General features: G+C 48.6%; 1 protein-coding gene across 1 annotated transcript in view; it reads right to left on the bottom strand.

The window, feature by feature from the left end:
• LOC135035893 (gastrula zinc finger protein XlCGF26.1-like) overlaps window positions 1-21,801 on the bottom strand; it is a 46,472-nt gene extending 24,671 nt beyond the window's left edge. Inside the window, exon 1 of the mRNA XM_063954389.1 lies at window positions 21,601-21,801. The gene's annotated coding sequence lies outside the window, so the exon portion shown is untranslated. The remainder of the gene's footprint in view (window positions 1-21,600) is intronic.
• Window positions 21,802-22,282: the final 481 nt, after the last annotated feature.

The following is a 22,282-nucleotide window of genomic DNA, read 5'->3' as shown; positions in this document are numbered from 1 at the left end:
CGTAAGAGAAAAGTATTTCCCCAAGACAGGTGTGTCTTGGTGGGCACCCTCTGGATCCTATGGACCTTAAAGAAAAAGAGTTCACCATGATAAGTCTAACATAACTCTTATTTTCTTCATCAGGATCCATAGTGATCCACAGTCCTTACATAGGGGATGTCCTAAAGCAGTTTCCCCTAAGGGTGGGGACGCTCCTGAGTAGACAGGAGAATCCAACGTCCTAAGGAAGCTTCCCGAGAGGTAAAGGTATCAAAAGGCATAAAAACCTCAGGAACGTGTTAATAGAAGACAACGTAGCTGCCTTGCAGAGTTGTTCAGCAGTAGCACCTCAGAGAGCCACCCATGAGGGACCTGCTGAATGTATCGAATGAGCAGAGACCGGAACAGGAAGATCAGCTCGAATGTAAGCCTCTGCAATAGTCATGCAAAGCCACCTGGACAGCGTTTGTTTACTAGCTGGCCAGCCTTGCTTATAGAATCCATACAGGACAGATAGAGAATCCGTTTTCCTGATCACTCTGGTACTTTCCACATAAATCCTTAGTGCACGAACCGCATCCAATAAGGCCTCACCAATAACAGGACTAAAAGGCTGGAACCAATATCTCTGTATTTAGATGAAACTTGGACACCATCTTAGGAAGGTGACCCACCTTGGTCCGGAGAACTGCCCTATCTTGATGGAAGGTCAGAAACGAAGGAGGACAGGAAAGCACTCCTAAATCAGACACTCTTCTTGCAGAGGTAATAGCCAGGAGAAATAACACCTTTACAGCCAGCCACTTAAGGTCCACTGACTCTAAAGGCTCAAATGGGGAAGTCTTAAGAGCTTGCAGGACTAGGGATATATCCCAGGAGCCACTGGATGTACAAAGGGAGGCTGGATATGGAGTATTCCTTGAAAAAGGTACGCCCATCTTGTAGTGGAGCGATCTGTCATTGAAACCACACTGATCGTGCAGAAACGTGTACTTTCAGGAATGCTAGGCAAAGACCAAGGTCTAACCCTGCTTGTAGAAAGGCCAGTACCCTGGAGACCCTAAAAAGGTAGGAGGGTCATAGCGCCTAGGCGCACACCACTGAAAATCAGCGTGCCAAATCTGGTAATAGATGTGGGTTGAAGACACAGATTTTCTATATCACTGCATCCGAGAACCCATTCGCTCTAAAAACTGATGACTCGAGAGCAAAGCCGTCAAAGACAGTGGAGCCAGGTTCCAATGCAGACAGGGACCCCGAGACAACAAGTCTGCTCGCTGTGGCAGTAGGAATGGCATGTCTATGGACAGATTTTGGAGATCGGCGAACCAATGGTGCCTGGGCCATACAGAGTAATCAGTATAATGGGGCCTCCTTCCTGTTTAAACTTGCGAAGAAATCTGGGTAACAGCGATACTGGAGAAAACAGGTATCTCTGAAGGAAGGTCCACCGTACTGCTAAAATGTCCACGAAAGCTGCCTGCGGATCTTTGGTCCTGGATCTATAGATTTGGACCTTGTGATTGTGACGCGAGTCCATCAGGTCTACATCCGGCAGACCCCATCTGTTTACCAGGTTCTGGAACACTTCAGGGTGCAGAGACCATTCGCCGCTGTGGACATCCTGCCGACTGAGGAAGTCTGCTCCCCAGTTGAGGATTCCTGGCAGAAACACAGCCGAGATGGCCGGAAGGCGAGTTTCGGCCCACTGGAGCATGCGCTCCACCACTGCCATAGCCAGATGGCTGTGAGTGCCCCCTTGGTGGTTTAGATAGGCAACTGCAGTGGCATTGTCGGACTAAATCTGAACAGGCCTGCCTTGGAGGAGATCCTGAGCCTGAACGAAAGCTCTGTAGACTGCCCGAAGTTCTAGGACATTGATTGGCAAGCAACTTTCGTCTGGAGACCACCGACCCAGAAAGACGTGAGGACCACCCAATCCAGAATCCATAAAAGGACATCCTTTGTCCAAGTGTGACATCTCTAGCCACCAGGTGAGAGACAGATGTACCTCCAGAGATAGTACCATCTTCTCAGCCCTGATCCAACGATACTGCCTGTTCCACCTGGAAAGGATCATATGTTGTAGGGGCCTGGAGTGAAACTGAGCATACTCCACCATATCGAAGGTGGAGACCAAGGACCCCAGAACCTGCATTGCGGAATGTATGGACACCCGGAGATTGTGCAGTAAGTTGTGGACCATTGACTGCAGTTTGGTAACTTTGTCCACTGGCAGGAAGAGCCTCTGTTCCCACAAATCCAGGAGAGCCCCTAGATGCAACATCTGTTGTGAAGGGACAAGGAAGGGCTTTTGCCAATTGATCAGCCACCCGTGGGTCTGTAGAAAGGCAATGGTTATTTGAAGATAGCAGTGCCAGGAGCAACAAGTCGTCCAAATATGGGAGCACACTGATCCCTTGACGACGCAGCTGAGCACCAATCACCGCCATCAGCTTGGTAAATACCCATGGAGCCGTAGCCAGCCCAAAGGGTAGTGCCTGAAACTGGTAATACTGTGGCAGAACAGCAAAGCGGAGGAATCTCTGATGAGTAGGTTCTATAGGAACATGTAGGTAGGCATCCTGAGTATCCAGGGATACCATAAAGTCCCCTGGCTCTGACATCAGAGCAATAGACCGTATTGTTTAAATACAGAATCTGGGCACCCGTAAAAACTTGTTAAGAGATTTCAGATTGAGGATAGGCCGATAGGTCCCATTGGGTTACTGAATCAGGAAATGGGGGTAGTGAAAACCCTTCCTCTGTTGTTCTTGAGAAACAGGGATAATAACCCCTACGTTCAGTAAAAAATTAACAGCTCCTTGGAGCGCCATGGCTGCGCCTTGATCCAATGGAGGAGTCGTGCAAAAAAACTGCTGGGGTGGCGGTCTCACAAATGAGAGGGGATACCCGTGAGGCCACTTCTCGCACCCAGGCGTCTATAGTTGACTGGAGCTATGAGACTGCGAATCGCAGAAGTATGCCTGCCACCCTGGGGTCCCACAGGAGTAGGCCCGCCTCGTCAGGTGGAGGGCTTATCCCTCTGCTTGGGGTTCGGGGAATCTGGCCATCCAGGTTTACTTAGTCTGCGACTTAGCTGCCTTGCTGGAGACAACCTACCATGGAAAAGCCTGCCCTTTCACTTTGCCTTGAAACCGAAAATTCCAAAAGAAAGACATCCCAGCCTTCGGGTTAGATGCTGACGGCAAAAAAGCAGATTTAGAAGCTGACAGTGTAGACACAATATTATCCAATTCTGCACCAAACAGAATGTTTCCAGCGAAAGGCAGAACTTCCAACGCCCTTTTAGACTCTGAATCCGCCATCCAGGAGTGTAGCCAGAGTACACAGCGAGCTACCACTGAAGTAGTCGAGGCCCTGGAAGCCAACAGACTCGTATCCCAGGATGCCTCTTCTATATATCGGGCTGATTTCTTGAGGTTAGCAATAAGAGACAGCTGGTCTATGGAACCATCTAACTTCAGACTGTCCTCTAGTGCATCAGCACAATTAATGTGGAGGAGTGCACCAGGCGTGCCACGTGAACATCCACACGAGGGGGAATTTCCCATTTAGCACACTCTCCTTGTAAAAGGGTAACGAGATGCTCTTAGGCACCAGGACCTTCTTACTAGGAGCATTCCAAGCTTCCTGAAGGAGTTCAGCATGATACTCAGTGAGGGAACTCAGCCTTAACCACCTTCTGACGCTTAAAGATGATCCTCCTCACCCGACAAAGAGCCAGAGAGAGAGAGGTGTCCAACTCTTCCTCTGAGGACTCCAGAGTCTAACCACTGTGTAGACTGTAAGGATAACAGAGAGAGAGAGAGAGAGAAAGAGAAAGAGAGAGGTGTCCAACTCTTCCTCTGAGGACTCCAGAGTCTGGCCACTGTGTAGACTGTAAGGATAACAGAGAGAGAGAGAGAGAGAGAGAGAGAGAGAGAGAGAGAGAGAGAGAGAGAGAGAGGTGTCCAACTCTTCCTCTGAGGACTCCAGAGTCTGACCACTGTGTAGACTGTAAGGGTAACAGAGAGAGAGAGAGAGAGAGGTGTCCAACTCTTCCTCTGAGGACTCCAGAGTCTGACCACTGTGTAGACTGTAAGGATAACAGAGAGAGAGAGAGGTGTCCAACTCTTCCTCTGAGGACTCCAGAGTCTGACCACTGTGTAGACTGTAATGTTTGAAGAAAAAAGAAAGACTCTGTGTTGGGGCACGCTTAAATAAAACTTAACTTTTAATTAGATTTAGGATAAGAGAGTAACACATGGACAGACACACATATATATATATATATATATAATCATCCTAGGAGAGGAGGACACAAAGAGAATGAATCTGGACCTCTCTCTCCTTTTATCGTCGGAATCCGAGAGTGAAAAAATTACAGATAAGAATGAAGCACTCTTAATTGGTGTAACAGTTTGAGGTGACAGTGACACCTTAGATGAAAATATAAATGATTATTTTCTACATATTAGAAAAAGATTTCTAATGTAGGTCACAATGGCATTTGATATGACAACAATTTTTCTGAATAGATAAGAAATATAGGTTCATTGTCTGATGCCAATTGTGATGGATGTATCCTGGTATCTTTGTGGCAGGTGAACTGCTAATTTTAGTCTGAGATCAGACTCTGGGTGCACCACCAACAATAATAAATCCTTGAATACCATTTACAGGCATCTCTTATGTAAATGCACTGTTGGTCACAAGGGACAAATTTGTTAAAGAGCCCGTATAAAAAAAGATTGAATTTAGTCCTGTGCGGCACCAAATTAACCTTTTTCCACTGTGTAGACTGTAAGGAAAACAGAGAGAGAGGTGTCCAACTCTTCCTCTGAGGACTCCAGAGTCTGACCACTGTCTAGACTGTAAGGATAACAGAGAGCGCTTATGTGCCATACTCATCTGAGGACGGTCTGCTGCAACAACTGCTGAGAGGTGGCCGACGTGTGGTCTGAGTAGGTCAATAAGTTCATCCATGGAGAATACCCCGGGGAATGCAATGCATGGGGCAATTGCTGCAGAAACCCCACATTAGGCAGCAAAGCAGGAGGCACCAATCGCTCCACCTGTGCAAAAGAAGCCACCCAGGGTGGTTCCTGCACAGGGCCTGTTTGGAGCAGCCGTTGTAGGTTTGGCACATAGCATTTATCACAAATGTTCCTGCACAAGGTCCTGTGGAGATAATGCTGCCGCACAGGCCTTACATGGAACCAGCACAGGTGCTATATCCTATTTGTTACACTTTGGAAGACCAGAAGCTAAGCACACACAATGTCCAGCTCTAGCAACTGCAGATGTGACGGCCTCCACAAATCACACAGTCATTGTGAGGAACCACAGCCCGGAACACCTGCACTCACATGTAAGGGATAGATACAATGCAGTCACACAGCCCAGAACACCTGCACTCACATGTAAGGGATAGATACAATGTAGTCACACAGCCCAGAACACCCGTACTCACATGTAAGGGACAGATACAATGCAGTCACACAGCCCAGAACACCCGCACTCACATGTAAGGGACAGATACAATGCAGTCACACGGCCCGGAACACCTGCACTCACATGTAAGGAATAGCTACAATGCAGTCACACAGCCCGGAACACCTGCACTCACATGTAAGGGACAGATACAATGCAGTCACACGGCCCGGAACACCTGCACTCACATGTAAGGGATAGATACAATGCAGTCACACAGCCCGGAACACCTGCACTCACATGTAAGGGATAGATACAATGCAGTCACACAGCCCGGAACACCTGCTCTCACATGTAAGGGATAGATACAATGTAGTCACACAGCCCAGAACACCTGCACTCACATGTAAGGGATAGATACAATGCAGTCACACAGCCCGGAACACCTGCACTCACATGTAAGGGATAGATACAATGTAGTCACACAGCCCAGAACACCTGCACTCACATGTAAGGGATAGATACAATGCAGTCACACGGCCCGGAACACCTGCACTCACATGTAAGGGATAGATACAATGTAGTCACACAGCCCAGAACACCTGCACTCACATGTAAGGGATAGATACAATGCAGTCACACGGCCCGGAACACCTGCACTCACATGTAAGGGACAGATACAATGCAGTCACACAGCCCGGAACACCTGCACTCACATGTAAGGGATAGATACAATGCAGTCACACAGCCCGGAACACCTGCACTCACATGTAAGGGATAGATACAATGCAGTCACACAGCCCGGAACACCTGCACTCACATGTAAGGGATAGATACAATGCAGTCACACAGCCCGGAACACCTGTACTCACATGTAAGGGATAGATACAATGCAGTCACACAGCCCGGAACACCTGCACTCACATGTAAGGGACAGATACAATGCAGTCACACAGCCCGGAACACCTGTACTCACATGTAAGGGATAGATACAATGCAGTCACACAGCCCGGAACACCTGCACTCACATGTAAGGGATAGATGCAATGCAGTCACACAGCCCGGAACACCTGCACTCACATGTAAGGGATAGATACAATGCAGTCACACAGCCCGGAACACCCGCACTCACATGTAAGGGATAGATACAATGCAGTCACACAGCCTGGAACACCCGCACTCACATGTAAGGGATAGATACAATGCAGTCACACAGCCCGGAACACCCGCACTCACATGTAAGGGATAGATACAATGCAGTCACACAGCCCGGAACACCCGTACTCACATGTAAGGGATAGCTACAATGCAGTACCACAACCCGGAACACCCGTACTCACATGTAAGGGATAGATACAATGCAGTCACACAGCCCGGAACACCTGTACTCACATGTAAGGGACAGATGCAATGCAGTCACACAGCCCGGAACACCTGCACTCACATGTAAGGGATAGATACAATGCAGTCACACAGCCCGGAACACCTGCACTCACATGTAAGGGATAGATACAATGCAGTCACACAGCCCGGAACACCTGCACTCACATGTAAGGGATAGATACCATGCAGTCACACAGCCCGGAACACCTGCACTCACATGTAAGGGATAGATACAATGCAGTCACACAGCCCGGAACACCTGCAGTCACATGTAAGGGATAGATACCATGCAGTCACACAGCCTGGAACACCTGCAGTCACATGTAAGGGATAGATACAATGCAGTCACACAGCCTGGAACACCTGCAGTCACATGTAAGGGATAGATACAATGCAGTCACACAGCCCGGAACACCCGTACTCACATGTAAGGGATAGATACAATGCAGTCACACAGCCCGGAACACCCGCACTCACATGTAAGGGACAGATACAATGCAGTCACACAGCCCGGAACACCCGCACTCACATGTAAGGGATAAATACAATGCAGTCACACAGCCCGGAACACCTGCACTCACATGTAAGGGACAGATACAATGCAGTCACACAGCCCGGAACACCTGCACTCACATGTAAGGGACAGATACAATGCAGTCACACAGCCCGGAACACCTGCACTCACATGTAAGGGATAGATACAATGCAGTCACACAGCCCGGAACACCTGCAGTCACATGTAAGGGACAGATACAATGCAGTCATACAGCCCGGAACACCTGTACTCACATGTAAGGGATAGATACAATGCAGTCACACAGCCCGGAACACCCGTACTCACATGTAAGGGATAGCTACAATGCAGTACCACAACCCGGAACACCCGTACTCACATGTAAGGGATAGATACAATGCAGTCACACAGCCCGGAACACCCGTACTAACATGTAAGGGATAGCTACAATGCAGTACCACAACCCGGAACACCCGTACTCACATGTAAGGGATAGATACAATGCAGTCACACAGCCCGGAACACCCGCACTCACATGTAAGGGACAGATACAATGCAGTCACACAGCCCGGAACACCTGCAGTCACACAGCCCGGAACACCCGCACTCACATGTAAGGGATAAATACAATGCAGTCACACAGCCCGGAACACCTGCACTCACATGTAAGGGACAGATACAATGCAGTCACACAGCCCGGAACACCTGCACTCACATGTAAGGGACAGATACAATGCAGTCACACAGCCCGGAACACCTGCACTCACATGTAAGGGATAGATACAATGCAGTCACACACCTGTACTCACATGTAAGGGAAAGATACAATGCAGTCACACAGCCCGGAACACTGTACTCACATGTAAGGGATAGATACAATGCAGTCACACAGCCCGGAACACCTGCACTCACATGTAAGGGATAGATACAATGCAGTCACACAGCCCGGAACACCTGCACTCACATGTAAGGGATAGATACAATGCAGTCACACAGCCCGGAACACCTGCACTCACATGTAAGGGATAGCTACAATGCAGTACCACAACCCGGAACACCCGTACTCACATGTAAGGGACAGATACAATGCAGTCACACAGCCCGGAACACCTGCACTCACATGTAAGGGATAGATACAATGCAGTCACACAGCCCGGAACACCTGTACTCACATGTAAGGGACAGATACAATACAGTCACACAGCCCGGAACACCTGCACTCACATGTAAGGGATAGATACAATGCAGTCACACAGCCCGGAACACCTGCAGTCACATGTGAGGGACAGATACAATGCAGTCACACAGCCCGGAACACCTGTACTCACATGTAAGGGACAGATACAATGCAGTTCCACAGCCCGGAACACTGTACTCACATGTAAGGGACAGATACAATGCAGTCACACAGCCCGGAACACCTGTACTCACATGTAAGGGATAGATACAATACAGTCACACAGCCCGGAACACCTGTACTCACATGTAAGGGACAGATACAATGCAGTCACACAGCCCGGAACACCTGTACTCACATGTAAGGGACAGATACAATGCAGTCACACAGCCCGGAACACCTGTACTCACATGTAAGGGATAGAGACAATGCAGTCACACAGCCCAGAACACCTGTACTCACATGTAAGAGACAGATACAATGCAGTCACACAGCCCGGAACACCCGTACTCACATGTAAGGGACAGATACAATGCAGTCACACAGCCCGGAACACCTGTACTCACATGTAAGGGACAGATACAATGCAGTCACACAGCCCGGAACACCTGCACTCACATGTAAGGGATAGATACAATGCAGTCACACAGCCCGGAACACCTGCACTCACATATAAGGGATAGATACAATGCAGTCACACAGCCCAGAACACCTGTACTCACATATAAGGGATAGATACAATGCAGTCACACAGCCCGGAACACCTGCACTCACATGTAAGAAACAGATACATTGCAGTCACACAGCCCGGAACACCTGTACTCACATGTAAGGGACAGATACAATGCAGTCACACAGCCCGAGACACCTGTACTCACATGTAAGGGATAGATACAATGCAGTCACACAGCCCGGAACACCTGTACTCACATGTAAGGGACAGATACAATGCAGTCACACAGCCCGGAACACCTGCACTCACATGTAAGGGATAGATACAATGCAGTCACACAGCCCGGAACACCTGCACTCACATGTAAGGGATAGATACAATGCAGTCACACAGCCCGGAACACCTGCACTCACATGTAAGGGATAGATACAATGCAGTCACACAGCCCGGAACACCTGCAGTCACATGTAAGGGATAGATACAATGCAGTCACACAGCCCGGAACACCTGTACTCACATGTAAGGGATAGATACAATGCAGTCACACAGCCCGGAACACCTGTACACACATGTAAGGGATAGATACAATGCAGTCACACAGCCCGGAACACCCGCACTCACATGTAAGGGATAGATACAATGCAGTCACACAGCCCGGAACACCTGCACTCACATTTAAGGGAATATCAGTGTTCGCAAAAACGCGCTATAGCGTGTATTTTACCCTGTTTTGATGATCAGGGACTCACATTTTAAAAGTGGGCGGGTCCCTGAGGACGCGCTCTGCTACAGCCAATCGGATGCTCTCTGGTTATGTCCTGGCGTGGCAGCAGGGGTGAGTGTGTGCGCTGACTGTTAATGGAGCGCCGGCAGAACTTTGTGTGGCGGTGGCGGGGACCAAGCCCCCCGGCAGCAGGGAGCTTACTCAGCGGCAGGAGTCTGTGTGGTCCGTGTCACTGACTGGGAGGAGTCCAGATGCTCAGTGCTCCGGGGGGGGGGGCTGTGTACATAGTTTTCCTGCGGGTGGAAGGTGGGGGGGGTCGGCGTTCCGGTGGCTTGAAGGGGGGGGCGCCAGAGCTCTGCAACTCCGGGGCAGGAGGGATCCGCGCTGCCGGGGTAGGAGTGCGGATGTGCATGCGGCTTCCTCCCCCCTCCTCTCGGGCAGCACGGTCAAGCAATCTCCAGCCTTCGCTGCTGCCAGGAGAGATGCTGCTGGCGGCAGACGCTGGACTCAGTCCCCGGCCGTGCTGCCCGAGAGGAGGGGGAGGAAGCCGCATGCACAGCCGAACTCCTACCCCCTGGATGCCTCGGCAGCCTGGTGTCTAATCTTCTCCCCCTTCTGCAGCACGGCTCCCATTGCCTGTCATTGCGGGAGATATGCAGCGGGGGGACTGGGAGGGGGGGGGGACTGATAGTCGGCGGGGGGGCTCTCCTGTCTTTGATGCCATGGGCCCGCTGAGGGCTTGATCCGTCCCTGTCTGGATGCTCAGCGCTATGTCAGGGGGTGGGGAGTCTGTGTGGATAGTTTTCCTGTGGGTGAGGTGTCTGGATGCGTCAGATCCAATATCACCCCCAAAGCTCACACTTTAATTGCCATCTGGCATCCAGAAACATTACAGTCATAAGCGTGCGCAGACGCCGACATACAGGTGCAGCTCCGGACTTCTCCCCCTCCGCGGCATTATAGTTTACTCTCACCTCCCCTGTCCTGGGCGGCCCAGGTGAGCAGTCTTATGTCCCAGTGGAAGGGGTGGAGGACGTAGTCAGTTACCTGGCGGAGCGGCACCCGTATGTCAGCGTCTGCGCACACCTACGATTACAGTAGTGCAGCCACTATGTAGTACACCCCTAGTGAGATGTACAATGTAAAGATACCAACTCCAACCTCAGTGATCTCTGTTCTATCACTGCTCTGTGGTTTTCTAGATATTCTAGAATTACACGCCTCAGGGTGTTGTGTGACATGTAGTTCCACAACAGAGCCACAGAAGTCTGTTCAAGAGGGACAATTTTTAGCTCCATGCAGTGTAACACATGGCACCCCCTCTACGGACACCTGCGATGACAGTGGGCACCCCCTTCCCCCGCTGACACCCGCGATCACTGTGTCTGGGGGGATCTGAGGTGGTGGCTGCAATGTGTATAATGCGCTCTACCTGGCGCAATGTGTATAACGCACTCTACCTGCTGCAATGTGTATAACGTGCTCTACCTGCTGCAATGTGTATAACGTGTTCTACCTGGTGCAATGTGTATAACGTGCTCTACCTGGAGCAATGTGTATAACGTGCTCTACCTGCTGCAATGTGTATAACGTGCTCTACCTGCTGCAATGTGTATAACATTCTCTACCTGCTGCAACGTGTATAACGTGCTCTACCTGCTGCAATGTGTATAACCTGCTCTACCTGCTGCAATGTGTATAACGTGCTCTACCTGCTGCAATGTGTATAACGTGCTCTACCTGCTGCAATGTGTATAACGTGCTCTACCTGCTGCAATGTGTATAACGTGCTCTACCTGCTGCAATGTGTATAACGAGCTCTACCTGCTGCAATGTGTATAACGCGCTCTACCTGCTGCAATGTGTATAACGTGCTCTACCTGCTGCAATGTGTATAACGTGCTCTACCTGGTGCAATGTGTATAACGTGCTCTACCTGCTGCAATGTGTATAACGTGCTCTACCTGCTGCAATGTGTATAACATACTCTACCTGCTGCAATGTGTATAACGTGCTCTACCTGCTGCAATGTGTATAACGTGCTCTACCTGCTGCAATGTGTATAACGCGCTCTACCTGCTGCAATGTGTATAACGTGCTCTACCTGCTGCAATGTGTATAACGTGCTCTACCTGCTGCAATGTGTATAACGTGCTCTACCTGCTGCAATGTGTATAACGTGCTCTACCTGCTGCAATGTGTATAACGTGCTCTACCTGCTGCAATGTGTATAACGTGCTCTACCTGGTGCAATGTGTATAACGTGCTCTACCTGCTGCAATGTGTATAACGTGCTCTACCTGCTGCAATGTGTATAACGTGCTCTACCTGCTGCAATGTGTATAACGTGCTCTACCTGCTGCAATGTGTATAACGTGCTCTACCTGCTGCAATGTGTATAACGTGCTCTACCTACTGCAATGTGTATAACGTGCTCTACCTGCTGCAATGTGTATAACGTGTTCTACCTGCTGCAATGTGTATAACGTGCTCTACCCGGTGCAATGTGTGTAACGTGTTCTACCTGCTGCAATGTGTATAACGTGCTCTACCTGCTGCAATGTGTATAACGTGCTCTACCTGCTGCAATGTGTATAACGTGCTCTACCTGCTGCAATGTGTATAACGTGCTCTACCTGCTGCAATGTGTATAACGTGCTCTACCTGCTGCAATGTGTATAACGTGCTCTACCTGGCGCAATGTGTATAACGTGCTCTACCTGCTGCAATGTGTATAACGTGCTCTACCTGGCACAATGTGTATAACGTGCTATACCTGCTGCAATGTGTATAACGTGCTCTACCTGCTGCAATGTGTATAACGCGCTCTACCAGCTGCAATGTGTGTAACGTGCTCTACCTGCTGCAATGTGTATAACGTGCTCTACCTGCTGCAATGTGTATAACGTGCTCTACCTGGTGCAATGTGTATAACGTGCTCTACCTGCTGCAATGTGTATAACATGCTCTACCTGCTGCAATGTGTATAACGTGCTCTACCTGCTGCAATGTGTATAACGTGCTCTACCTGCTGCAATGTGTATAACGTGCTCTACCTGCTGCAATGTGTATAACGTGCTCTACCTGCTGCAATGTGTATAACGTGCTCTACCTGGCACAATGTGTATAACGTGCTCTACCTGCTGCAATGTGTATAACGTGCTCTACCTGCTGCAATGTGTATAACGCGCTCTACCTGCTGCAATGTGTATAACGTGCTCTACCTGCTGCAATGTGTATAACGCGCTCTACCTGCTGCAATGTGTATAACGCGCTCTACCTGCTGCAATGTGTATAACGTGCTCTACCTGCTGCAATGTGTATAACGTGCTCTACCTGGCGTAATGTGTATAACGTGCTCTACCTGCTGCAATGTGTATAACGTGCTCTACCTGCTGCAATGTGTATAATGCACTCTACCTGGAGCAATGTGTATAACGTGCTCTACCTGCTGCAATGTGTATAACGTGCTCTACCTGCTGCAATGTGTATAACGTGCTCTACCTGGTGCAATGTGTATAATGTGCTCTACCTGCTGCAATGTGTATAATGTGCTCTACCTGCTGCAATGTGTATAACGTGCTCTACCTGGTGCAATGTGTATAATGTGCTGTACCTGCTGCAATGTGTATAATGTGCTCTACCTGCTGCAATGTGTATAACGTGCTCTACCTGCTGCAATGTGTATAACGTGCTGTACCTGCTGCAATGTGTATAACGTGCTGTACCTGCTGCAATGTGTATAACGTGCTCTACCTGCTGCAATGTGTATAACGCGCTCTACCTGCTGCAATGTGTATAACGCTCTGTACCTGCTGCAATGTGTGTAACGTGCTCTACCTGCTGCAATGTGTATAACGTGCTCTACCTGCTGCAATGTGTATAACGTGCTCTACCTGCTGCAATATGTATAACGTGCTCTACCTGCTGCAATGTGTATAACGTGCTCTACCTGCTGCAATGTGTATAACGTGCTCTACCTGGTGCAATGTGTATATCGTGCTCTACCTGCTGCAATGTGTATAACGTGCTCTACCTGCTGCAATGTGTATAACGTGCTCTACCTGCTGCAATGTGTATAACGTGCTCTACCTGCTGCAATGTGTATAACGTGCTCTACCTGGTGTAATGTGTATAACGTGCTCTACCTGGTGCAATATGTATAACGTGCTCTACCTGGCGCAATGTGAATAACGTGCTCTACCTGGTGCAATGTGTATAACGTGCTCTGCCTGGAGCAATGTGTATAACGTGCTCTACCTGGAGCAATGTGTATAACGTGCTCTACCTGCTGCAATGTGTATAACGTGCTCTACCTGCTGCAATGTGTATAACGTGCTCTACCTGCTGCAATGTGTATAACGTGCTCTACCTGGAGCAATGTGTATAACATGCTCTGCCTGGCGCAATGTGTATAACGTGCTCTACCTGGTGCAATGTGTATACCGCGCTCTGCCTGGCGCAATGTGTATAACGTTTTCTACCTGCTGCAATGTGTATAATGCACTCTACCTGGAGCAATGTGTATAACATGCTCTGCCTGGCGCAATGTGTATAACGTGCTCTACCTGGTGCAATGTGTATACCGCGCTCTGCCTGGCGCAATGTGTATAACGCACTCTACCTGGAGCAATGTGTATAACGCACTCTACCTGGAGCAATGTGTATAACATGCTCTGCCTGGCGCAATGTGTATAACGTGCTCTACCTGGTGCAATGTGTATAACGTTTTCTACCTGCTGCAATGTGTATAACGTGCTCTACCTGCTGCAATGTGTATAACGTGCTCTACCTGCTGCAATGTGTATAACGTGCTCTACCTGCTGCAATGTGTATAACGTGCTCTACCTGCTGCAATGTGTATAACGTGCTCTACCTGCTGCAATGTGTATAACGTGCTCTACCTGCTGCAATGTGTATAACGTGCTCTACCTGCTGCAATGTGTATAACGTGCTCTACCTGCTGCAATGTGTATAACGTGCTCTACCTGGCGCAATGTGTATAACGTGCTCTACCTGCTGCAATGTGTATAACGTGCTCTACCTGCTGCAATGTGTATAACGTGCTCTACCTGGTGTAATGTGTATAACGTGCTCTACCTGGTGCAATATGTATAACGTGCTCTACCTGGCGCAATGTGAATAACGTGCTCTACCTGGCGCAATGTGAATAACGTGCTCTACCTGCTGCAATGTGTATAACGTGCTCTACCTGCTGCAATGTGTATAACGTGCTCTACCTGCTGCAATGTGTATAACGTCCTCTACCTGCTGCAATGTGTATAACGCGTTCTACCTGCTGCAATGTGTATAACGTGCTCTACCTGCTGCAATGTGTATAACGTGCTCTACCTGCTGCAATGTGTATAACGTGCTCTACCTGGTGTAATGTGTATAACGTGCTCTACCTGGTGCAATATGTATAACGTGCTCTACCTGGCGCAATGTGAATAACGTGCTCTACCTGGTGCAATGTGAATAACGTGCTCTGCCTGGTGCAGTGTGTGTAACGTGCTCTACCTGCTGCAATGTGTATAACGTGCTCTGCCTGGAGCAATGTGTATAACGTGCTCTACCTGGAGCAATGTGTATAACGTGCTCTACCTGCTGCAATGTGTATAACGTGCTCTACCTGGAGCAATGTGTATAACGCACTCTACCTGGAGCAATGTGTATAACATGCTCTGCCTGGCGCAATGTGTATAACGTGCTCTACCTGGTGCAATGTGTATACCGCGCTCTGCCTGGCGCAATGTGTATAACGTTTTCTACCTGCTGCAATGTGTATAATGCACTCTACCTGGAGCACTGTGTATAACGTGCTCTACCTGGAGCAATGTGTATAACGTGCTCTACCTGCTGCAATGTGTATAACGTGCTCTACCTGCTGCAATGTGTATAACGTGTTCTACCTGCTGCAATGTGTATAACGTGCTCTACCTGCTGCAATGTGTATAACGTGCTCTACCTGCTGCAATGTGTGTAACGTGCTCTACCTGCTGCAATGTGTATAACGTGCTCTACCTGCTGCAATGTGTGTAACGTGCTCTACCTGCTGCAATGTGTATAACGTGCTCTACCTGCTGCAATGTGTATAATGTGCTGTACCTGGTGCAATGTGTATAACGTGCTTTACCTGCTGCAATGTGTATAATGCACTCTACCTGCTGCAATGTGTATAACGTGCTCTACCTGGTGCAATGTGTATATCGTGCTCTACCTGCTGCAATGTGTATAACGTGCTCTACCTGCTGCAATGTGTATAACGTGCTGTACCTGCTGCAATGTGTATAACGTGCTCTACCTGCTGCAATGTGTATAACGTGCTCTACCTGGTGCAAGGTGTATAACATTCTCTACCTGGTGCAATGTGTATAACGTGCTCTACCTGCTGCAATGTGTATAACGTGCTCTACCTGGTGCAAGGTGTATAACATTCTCTACCTGCTGCAATGTGTATAACGTGCTCTACCTGCTGCAATATGTATAACGTGCTCTACCTGCTGCAATGTGTATAACGTGCTCTACCTGCTGCAATGTGTATAACGTGCTCTACCTGGCGCAATGTGTATAACGTGCTCTACCTGCTGCAATGTGCATAACGTGCTCTACCTGCTGCAATGTGTATAACGTGCTCTACCTGGTGTAATGTGTATAACGTGCTCTACCTGGTGCAATATGTATAACGTGCTCTACCTGGTGCAATGTGTATAACGTGCTCTACCTGGTGCAATGTGTATAACGTGCTCTACCTGCTGCAATGTGTATAACGTGCTGTACCTGCTGCAATGTGTATAACGTGCTCTACCTGCTGCAATGTGTATAACGTGCTCTACCTGCTGCAATGTGTATAACGTGCTCTACCTGGCGCAATGTGTATAACGTGCTCTACCTGCTGCAATGTGTATAACGTGCTCTACCTGCTGCAATGTGTATAACGTGCTCTACCTGGTGTAATGTGTATAACGTGCTCTACCTGGTGCAATATGTATAACGTGCTCTACCTGGCGCAATGTGAATAACGTGCTCTACCTGCTGCAATGTGTATAACGTGCTCTACCTGGTGCAATGTGTATAACGTGCTCTACCTGGCGCAATGTGTATAACGTGCTCTACCTGCTGCAATGTGTATAACGTGCTCTACCTGCTGCAATGTGTATAACGTGCTCTACCTGGTGTAATGTGTATAACGTGCTCTACCTGGTGCAATATGTATAACGTGCTCTACCTGGCGCAATGTGAATAACGTGCTCTACCTGCTGCAATGTGTATAACGTGCTCTACCTGCTGCAATGTGTATAACGTGCTCTACCTGCTGCAATGTGTATAACGTCCTCTACCTGCTGCAATGTGTATAACGCGTTCTACCTGCTGCAATGTGTATAACGTGCTCTACCTGCTGCAATGTGTATAACGTGCTCTACCTGCTGCAATGTGTATAACGTGCTCTACCTGGTGTAATGTGTATAACGTGCTCTACCTGGTGCAATATGTATAACGTGCTCTACCTGGCGCAATGTGAATAACGTGCTCTACCTGGTGCAATGTGAATAACGTGCTCTGCCTGGTGCAGTGTGTGTAACGTGCTCTACCTGCTGCAATGTGTATAACGTGCTCTGCCTGGAGCAATGTGTATAACGTGCTCTACCTGGAGCAATGTGTATAACGTGCTCTACCTGCTGCAATGTGTATAACGTGCTCTACCTGCTGCAATGTGTATAACGTGCTCTACCTGGAGCAATGTGTATAACATGCTCTGCCTGGCGCAATGTGTATAACGTGCTCTACCTGGTGCAATGTGTATACCGCGCTCTGCCTGGCGCAATGTGTATAACGTTTTCTACCTGCTGCAATGTGTATAATGCACTCTACCTGGAGCAATGTGTATAACGTGCTCTACCTGGAGCAATGTGTATAACGCACTCTACCTGGAGCAATGTGTATAACATGCTCTGCCTGGCGCAATGTGTATAACGTGCTCTACCTGGTGCAATGTGTATACCGCGCTCTGCCTGGCGCAATGTGTATAACGTTTTCTACCTGCTGCAATGTGTATAATGCACTCTACCTGGAGCACTGTGTATAACGTGCTCTACCTGGAGCAATGTGTATAACGTGCTCTACCTGCTGCAATGTGTATAACCTGCTCTACCTGCTGCAATGTGTATAACCTGCTGCAATGTGTATAACGTGTTCTACCTGGTGCAATGTGTATAACGTGCTCTACCTGCTGCAATGTGTATAACGTGCTCTACCTGCTGCAATGTGTATAACGTGCTCTACCTGCTGCAATGTGTATAACGTGCTCTACCTGCTGCAATGTGTGTAACGTGCTCTACCTGCTGCAATGTGTGTAACGTGCTCTACCTGCTGCAATGTGTGTAACGTGCTCTACCTGCTGCAATGTGTATAACGTGCTCTACCTGCTGCAATGTGTGTAACGTGCTCTACCTGCTGCAATGTGTATAACGTGCTCTACCTGCTGCAATGTGTGTAACGTGCTCTACCTGCTGCAATGTGTATAACGTGCTCTACCTGCTGCAATGTGTGTAACGTGCTCTACCTGCTGCAATGTGTATAACCTGCTCTGCCTGCTGCAATGTGTATAACGTGCTCTACCTGGTGCAATGTGTATAACGTGCTCTACCTGGTGCAATGTGTATAACGTGCTCTACCTGGTGCAATGTGTATAACATTCTCTACCTGGTGCAATGTGTATAACGTGCTCTACCTGGTGCAATGTGTATAACGTGCTCTACATGCTGCAATGTGTATAACGTGCTCTACCCGGTGCAATGTGTATAACGTGCTCTACCTGGTGCAATGTGTATAACGTGCTCTACCTGCTGCAATGTGTATAACGTGCTCTACCTGCTGCAATGTGTATAACGTGCTCTACCTGGTGCAATATGTATAACGTGCTCTACCTGGTGCAATGTGTATAACCTGCTCTACCTGCTGCAATGTGTATAACCTGCTCTACCTGCTGCAATGTGTATAACGTGCTCTACCTGCTGCAATGTGTATAACGTGCTCTACCTGCTGCAATGTGTATAACGTGCTCTACCTGCTGCAATGTGTATAACGTGCTCTACCTGCTGCAATGTGTATAACCTGCTCTACCTGCTGCAATGTGTATAACGTGCTCTACCTGCTGCAATGTGTATAATGTGTTCTACCTGGAGCAATGTGTATAACGTGCTCTACCTGCTGCAATGTGTATAACGTGCTCTACCTGCTGCAATGTGTATAACGTGCTCTACCTGGTGCAATGTGTATAACGTGCTCTACCTGGTGCAATGTGTATAACGTGCTCTACCTGCTGCAATGTGTATAACGTGCTCTACCTGGTGCAATGTGTGTAACGTGCTCTACCTGCTGCAATGTGTATAATGCGCTCTACCTGGCGCATTGTGTATAACATGCTCTACCTGGTGCAATGTGTATAATGCGCTGTACCTGGTGCAATGTGTATAATGTGCTCTACCTGGCACAGTGTGCATAGGAGGTTCTACCTGGTGCAATGTGTATAAGCGACACTACTGTGTGGTGTAATATGGATTGCCACTATTATGTGGCCACGCCCCTTCCCCATGAAGCCATGCCCCTAAATTTTTGCAGCGCGCCTTCGGCGCGCACCGCCTGTAGTTTTGAGTCTGGGAGGTGGAGCTCCAATTCACCTTCTGTCAAAGGGCACCAAAATGTCTAGTTACACAGCTCTGGTGCAGGGTGTCCTGCATGTTACACAGCCCAACACTTTTGTAGTGTCCAAACAAGATTAAGATGAATAAAAACCTTAATTCCGATGGGACCCAGAAAAGGACCGGTAGGACCCCAATTTTTAAAAGTGAGGGGTCCCTGGGACCCACTTTTTTTTGGGGCTCAGCGCGATCACTGAGGGATAGATACAATGCAGTCACACAGCAGAGCTAGCACCAGTCACACACAATACAAGTACATAACAATTACAATGGGCACTGACGTCATCTCCTCACACCACAGTGGTAGGTAGGACTAGTGCACGTATAACCTGGCCACTTCTGGAGACAGAACCCAGCATTCCCAGAGCCTGGCATCACACTCATTCCCATTGGAATGTCACTCAGAGACTCTTATAAGAGAAGCTTGTGGGGGAGGGGCAGCCGAGAGGGAATCCCAGCTGTGGAATCTGGCTCTGGGAGAGGACCTACCTCCCCTGGCTGACATCACCCACCAGGCACCCTGGCCTCGATTATCCTATATATATGTATTATATGCATGCCCTGGTGGTCTAGTGTAACCCGTAGCAGCAGCCAGGGATCACATCAGAGCCTGCGGAAGCATGGACTACATGTATTGTGGGTCCCACGTGCCGGAGAATGCCTTACCTGTCCTCCGGGTGCAGTCCGGGGCCCTGGATGCTGCACTAGCGCGGCGATCAGGAAGTAACCACGCCGGAATCATCAGTCTCTTAGCCTCACTGACGTTGCGGCACCAGCGGGGGGATTGTTGGAGCAGCAGCAGCGGTGGTGCTCAGAGAGACTCCCAGCGCTGCTCATTCATTCCTCTCCGCTGTGTGACCGGTGCTCCGGCTTCTACCAGCACCATCACTAAAACTGCCCACTGGCCAGGGGCGGGGTACATGGGGAGGAGGTCCGGAGCATCCTGGGAAATAAAAGCTTAACTGTGTGATGCCCGGTCGTCTCCTACCACCTACACCCTGATGTAAGAACTGTGGATCACTATGGACCCTAAAGAAGAAAACGCCTTTAACAGAAAACACCCGATACAAATGTTGCTGCCGACAGACGCAATATTAGCATTTCAGATCACCACCCCCGGGGGAGGCGAGCTGAAATTCGCAAAACTTTTCGTGATCGCGCCCATGACGTTAGTTGGGTTAAGTAGATTTACAAAGCTAATCCAGACTGCTATGGGCGCGATATGCCCAAACATGGGGGACAATTGAATATTGCCCCCGCAAACTCCTGTCACTTTAGACGGGAGATCGGGCGTGATATTACAATTGAATATCACCCCTTGTGTTATAAACACCCAACTGAGAACAGGGCTGATGGTCCTAGACTGCACCACTGGGCAGATACATTTCCATCATTAGTCTGTACTGACTGGCGACCAAACTAATTAAGGGCATGGAGACGATGGAATACAAGGAAAGGCATGTTTACATTGGAAAAGCGGAGACTAAGAGGGGATATGATCAACATCTACAAATATATAAGGGGACAATACACAGAGCTTGCACGGGACCTGTTTTTGGTTAGATCAACACAGAGGACTCGTGGACACTCACTCAGGTTAGAGGAGAGGAGATTCCGCACAATACGGCGTAAAGGCTTTTTCACGGTAAGGACAATACGTGTTTGGAATTCCCTGCCCGAGGGAGTTGTAATGGCGGAATCTGTCAACACCTTTAAGAATGGGTTAGATAAATTCCTACTGGATAAGGATATCCAGGGGTATGGTGCATAGTCATACATTATAGTTACTATAAAAAGGGATAAAATGCAACGGCTGACAGCAGCATCAGTCAGAAATTTTAGTCAAATCATCATGCATAGGACACCACAAATAGGTTGAACTCGATGGACAATTGTCTTTTTTCAACATCAGATACTATGTTACTATGACAGAGGAGGGTGTAGGATAAGAGATTGCTGTAATGACTGAGCAATGAGAATATGTGACTTCTGTAATAAGCGTTTATTACTCACCTGTGCTGATATCTGTAGGGATTTCCTCCTCCTTACATTGCTGATCACCCCTCACATACGTCTCTTCTTCTCCCTCTATATCTTCTGCCTTTATATCAGTCACATATGTCTCTTCTTCTCCCTCTATATCTTCTGCCTTTATATCAGTCACATACGTCTCTTCTTCTCCCTCTGTATCTTCTGCCTTTATATCAGTCAGACAGTCATCCTAAATAGCCAACAAAACAATATACATTAATAATGTCTGATTTCTGATAGTGTAATATCAGTGTATAAAACACACAGCTTCTCTACAGATCATATAGTTACAGTCACTTTAGTATATTGGGGAGACCCTAAATCCCACCTACCTGATCCTCCTGTGGGATCCTGTGATTCTCCTCTGTACAGTCCTGGGAATACAGAGGACGGGGACATCTCTCTGGGGTATCTCTGTTACTGGGCCCATCTGTAGGAGACACACAGTGACTGAGTACAGTGTATATATGTGATTATCAGATGATGTGTGTATATAGGGGGCCCCATACCTGCTCACCCCCTGTACAATACATGACAGTCTCCTCTTACCCAGTGATGTGAGGGGCCGGTGATTCTCCATCATCACGTCCTTGTACAGACCCCTGTGTTCCTCTATATACTCCCCCTCCTGCATGGAGACATAGACAGTGACATCCTGACACCT

Source organism: Pseudophryne corroboree, unplaced genomic scaffold, assembly GCF_028390025.1.
Source record: "Pseudophryne corroboree isolate aPseCor3 unplaced genomic scaffold, aPseCor3.hap2 scaffold_620, whole genome shotgun sequence".
NCBI classification, from domain to species: domain Eukaryota; kingdom Metazoa; phylum Chordata; class Amphibia; order Anura; family Myobatrachidae; genus Pseudophryne; species Pseudophryne corroboree.
The sequence above is the reverse complement of the archived record's forward strand: the minus strand, read 5'-3'. Positions and strand labels throughout refer to the sequence as shown.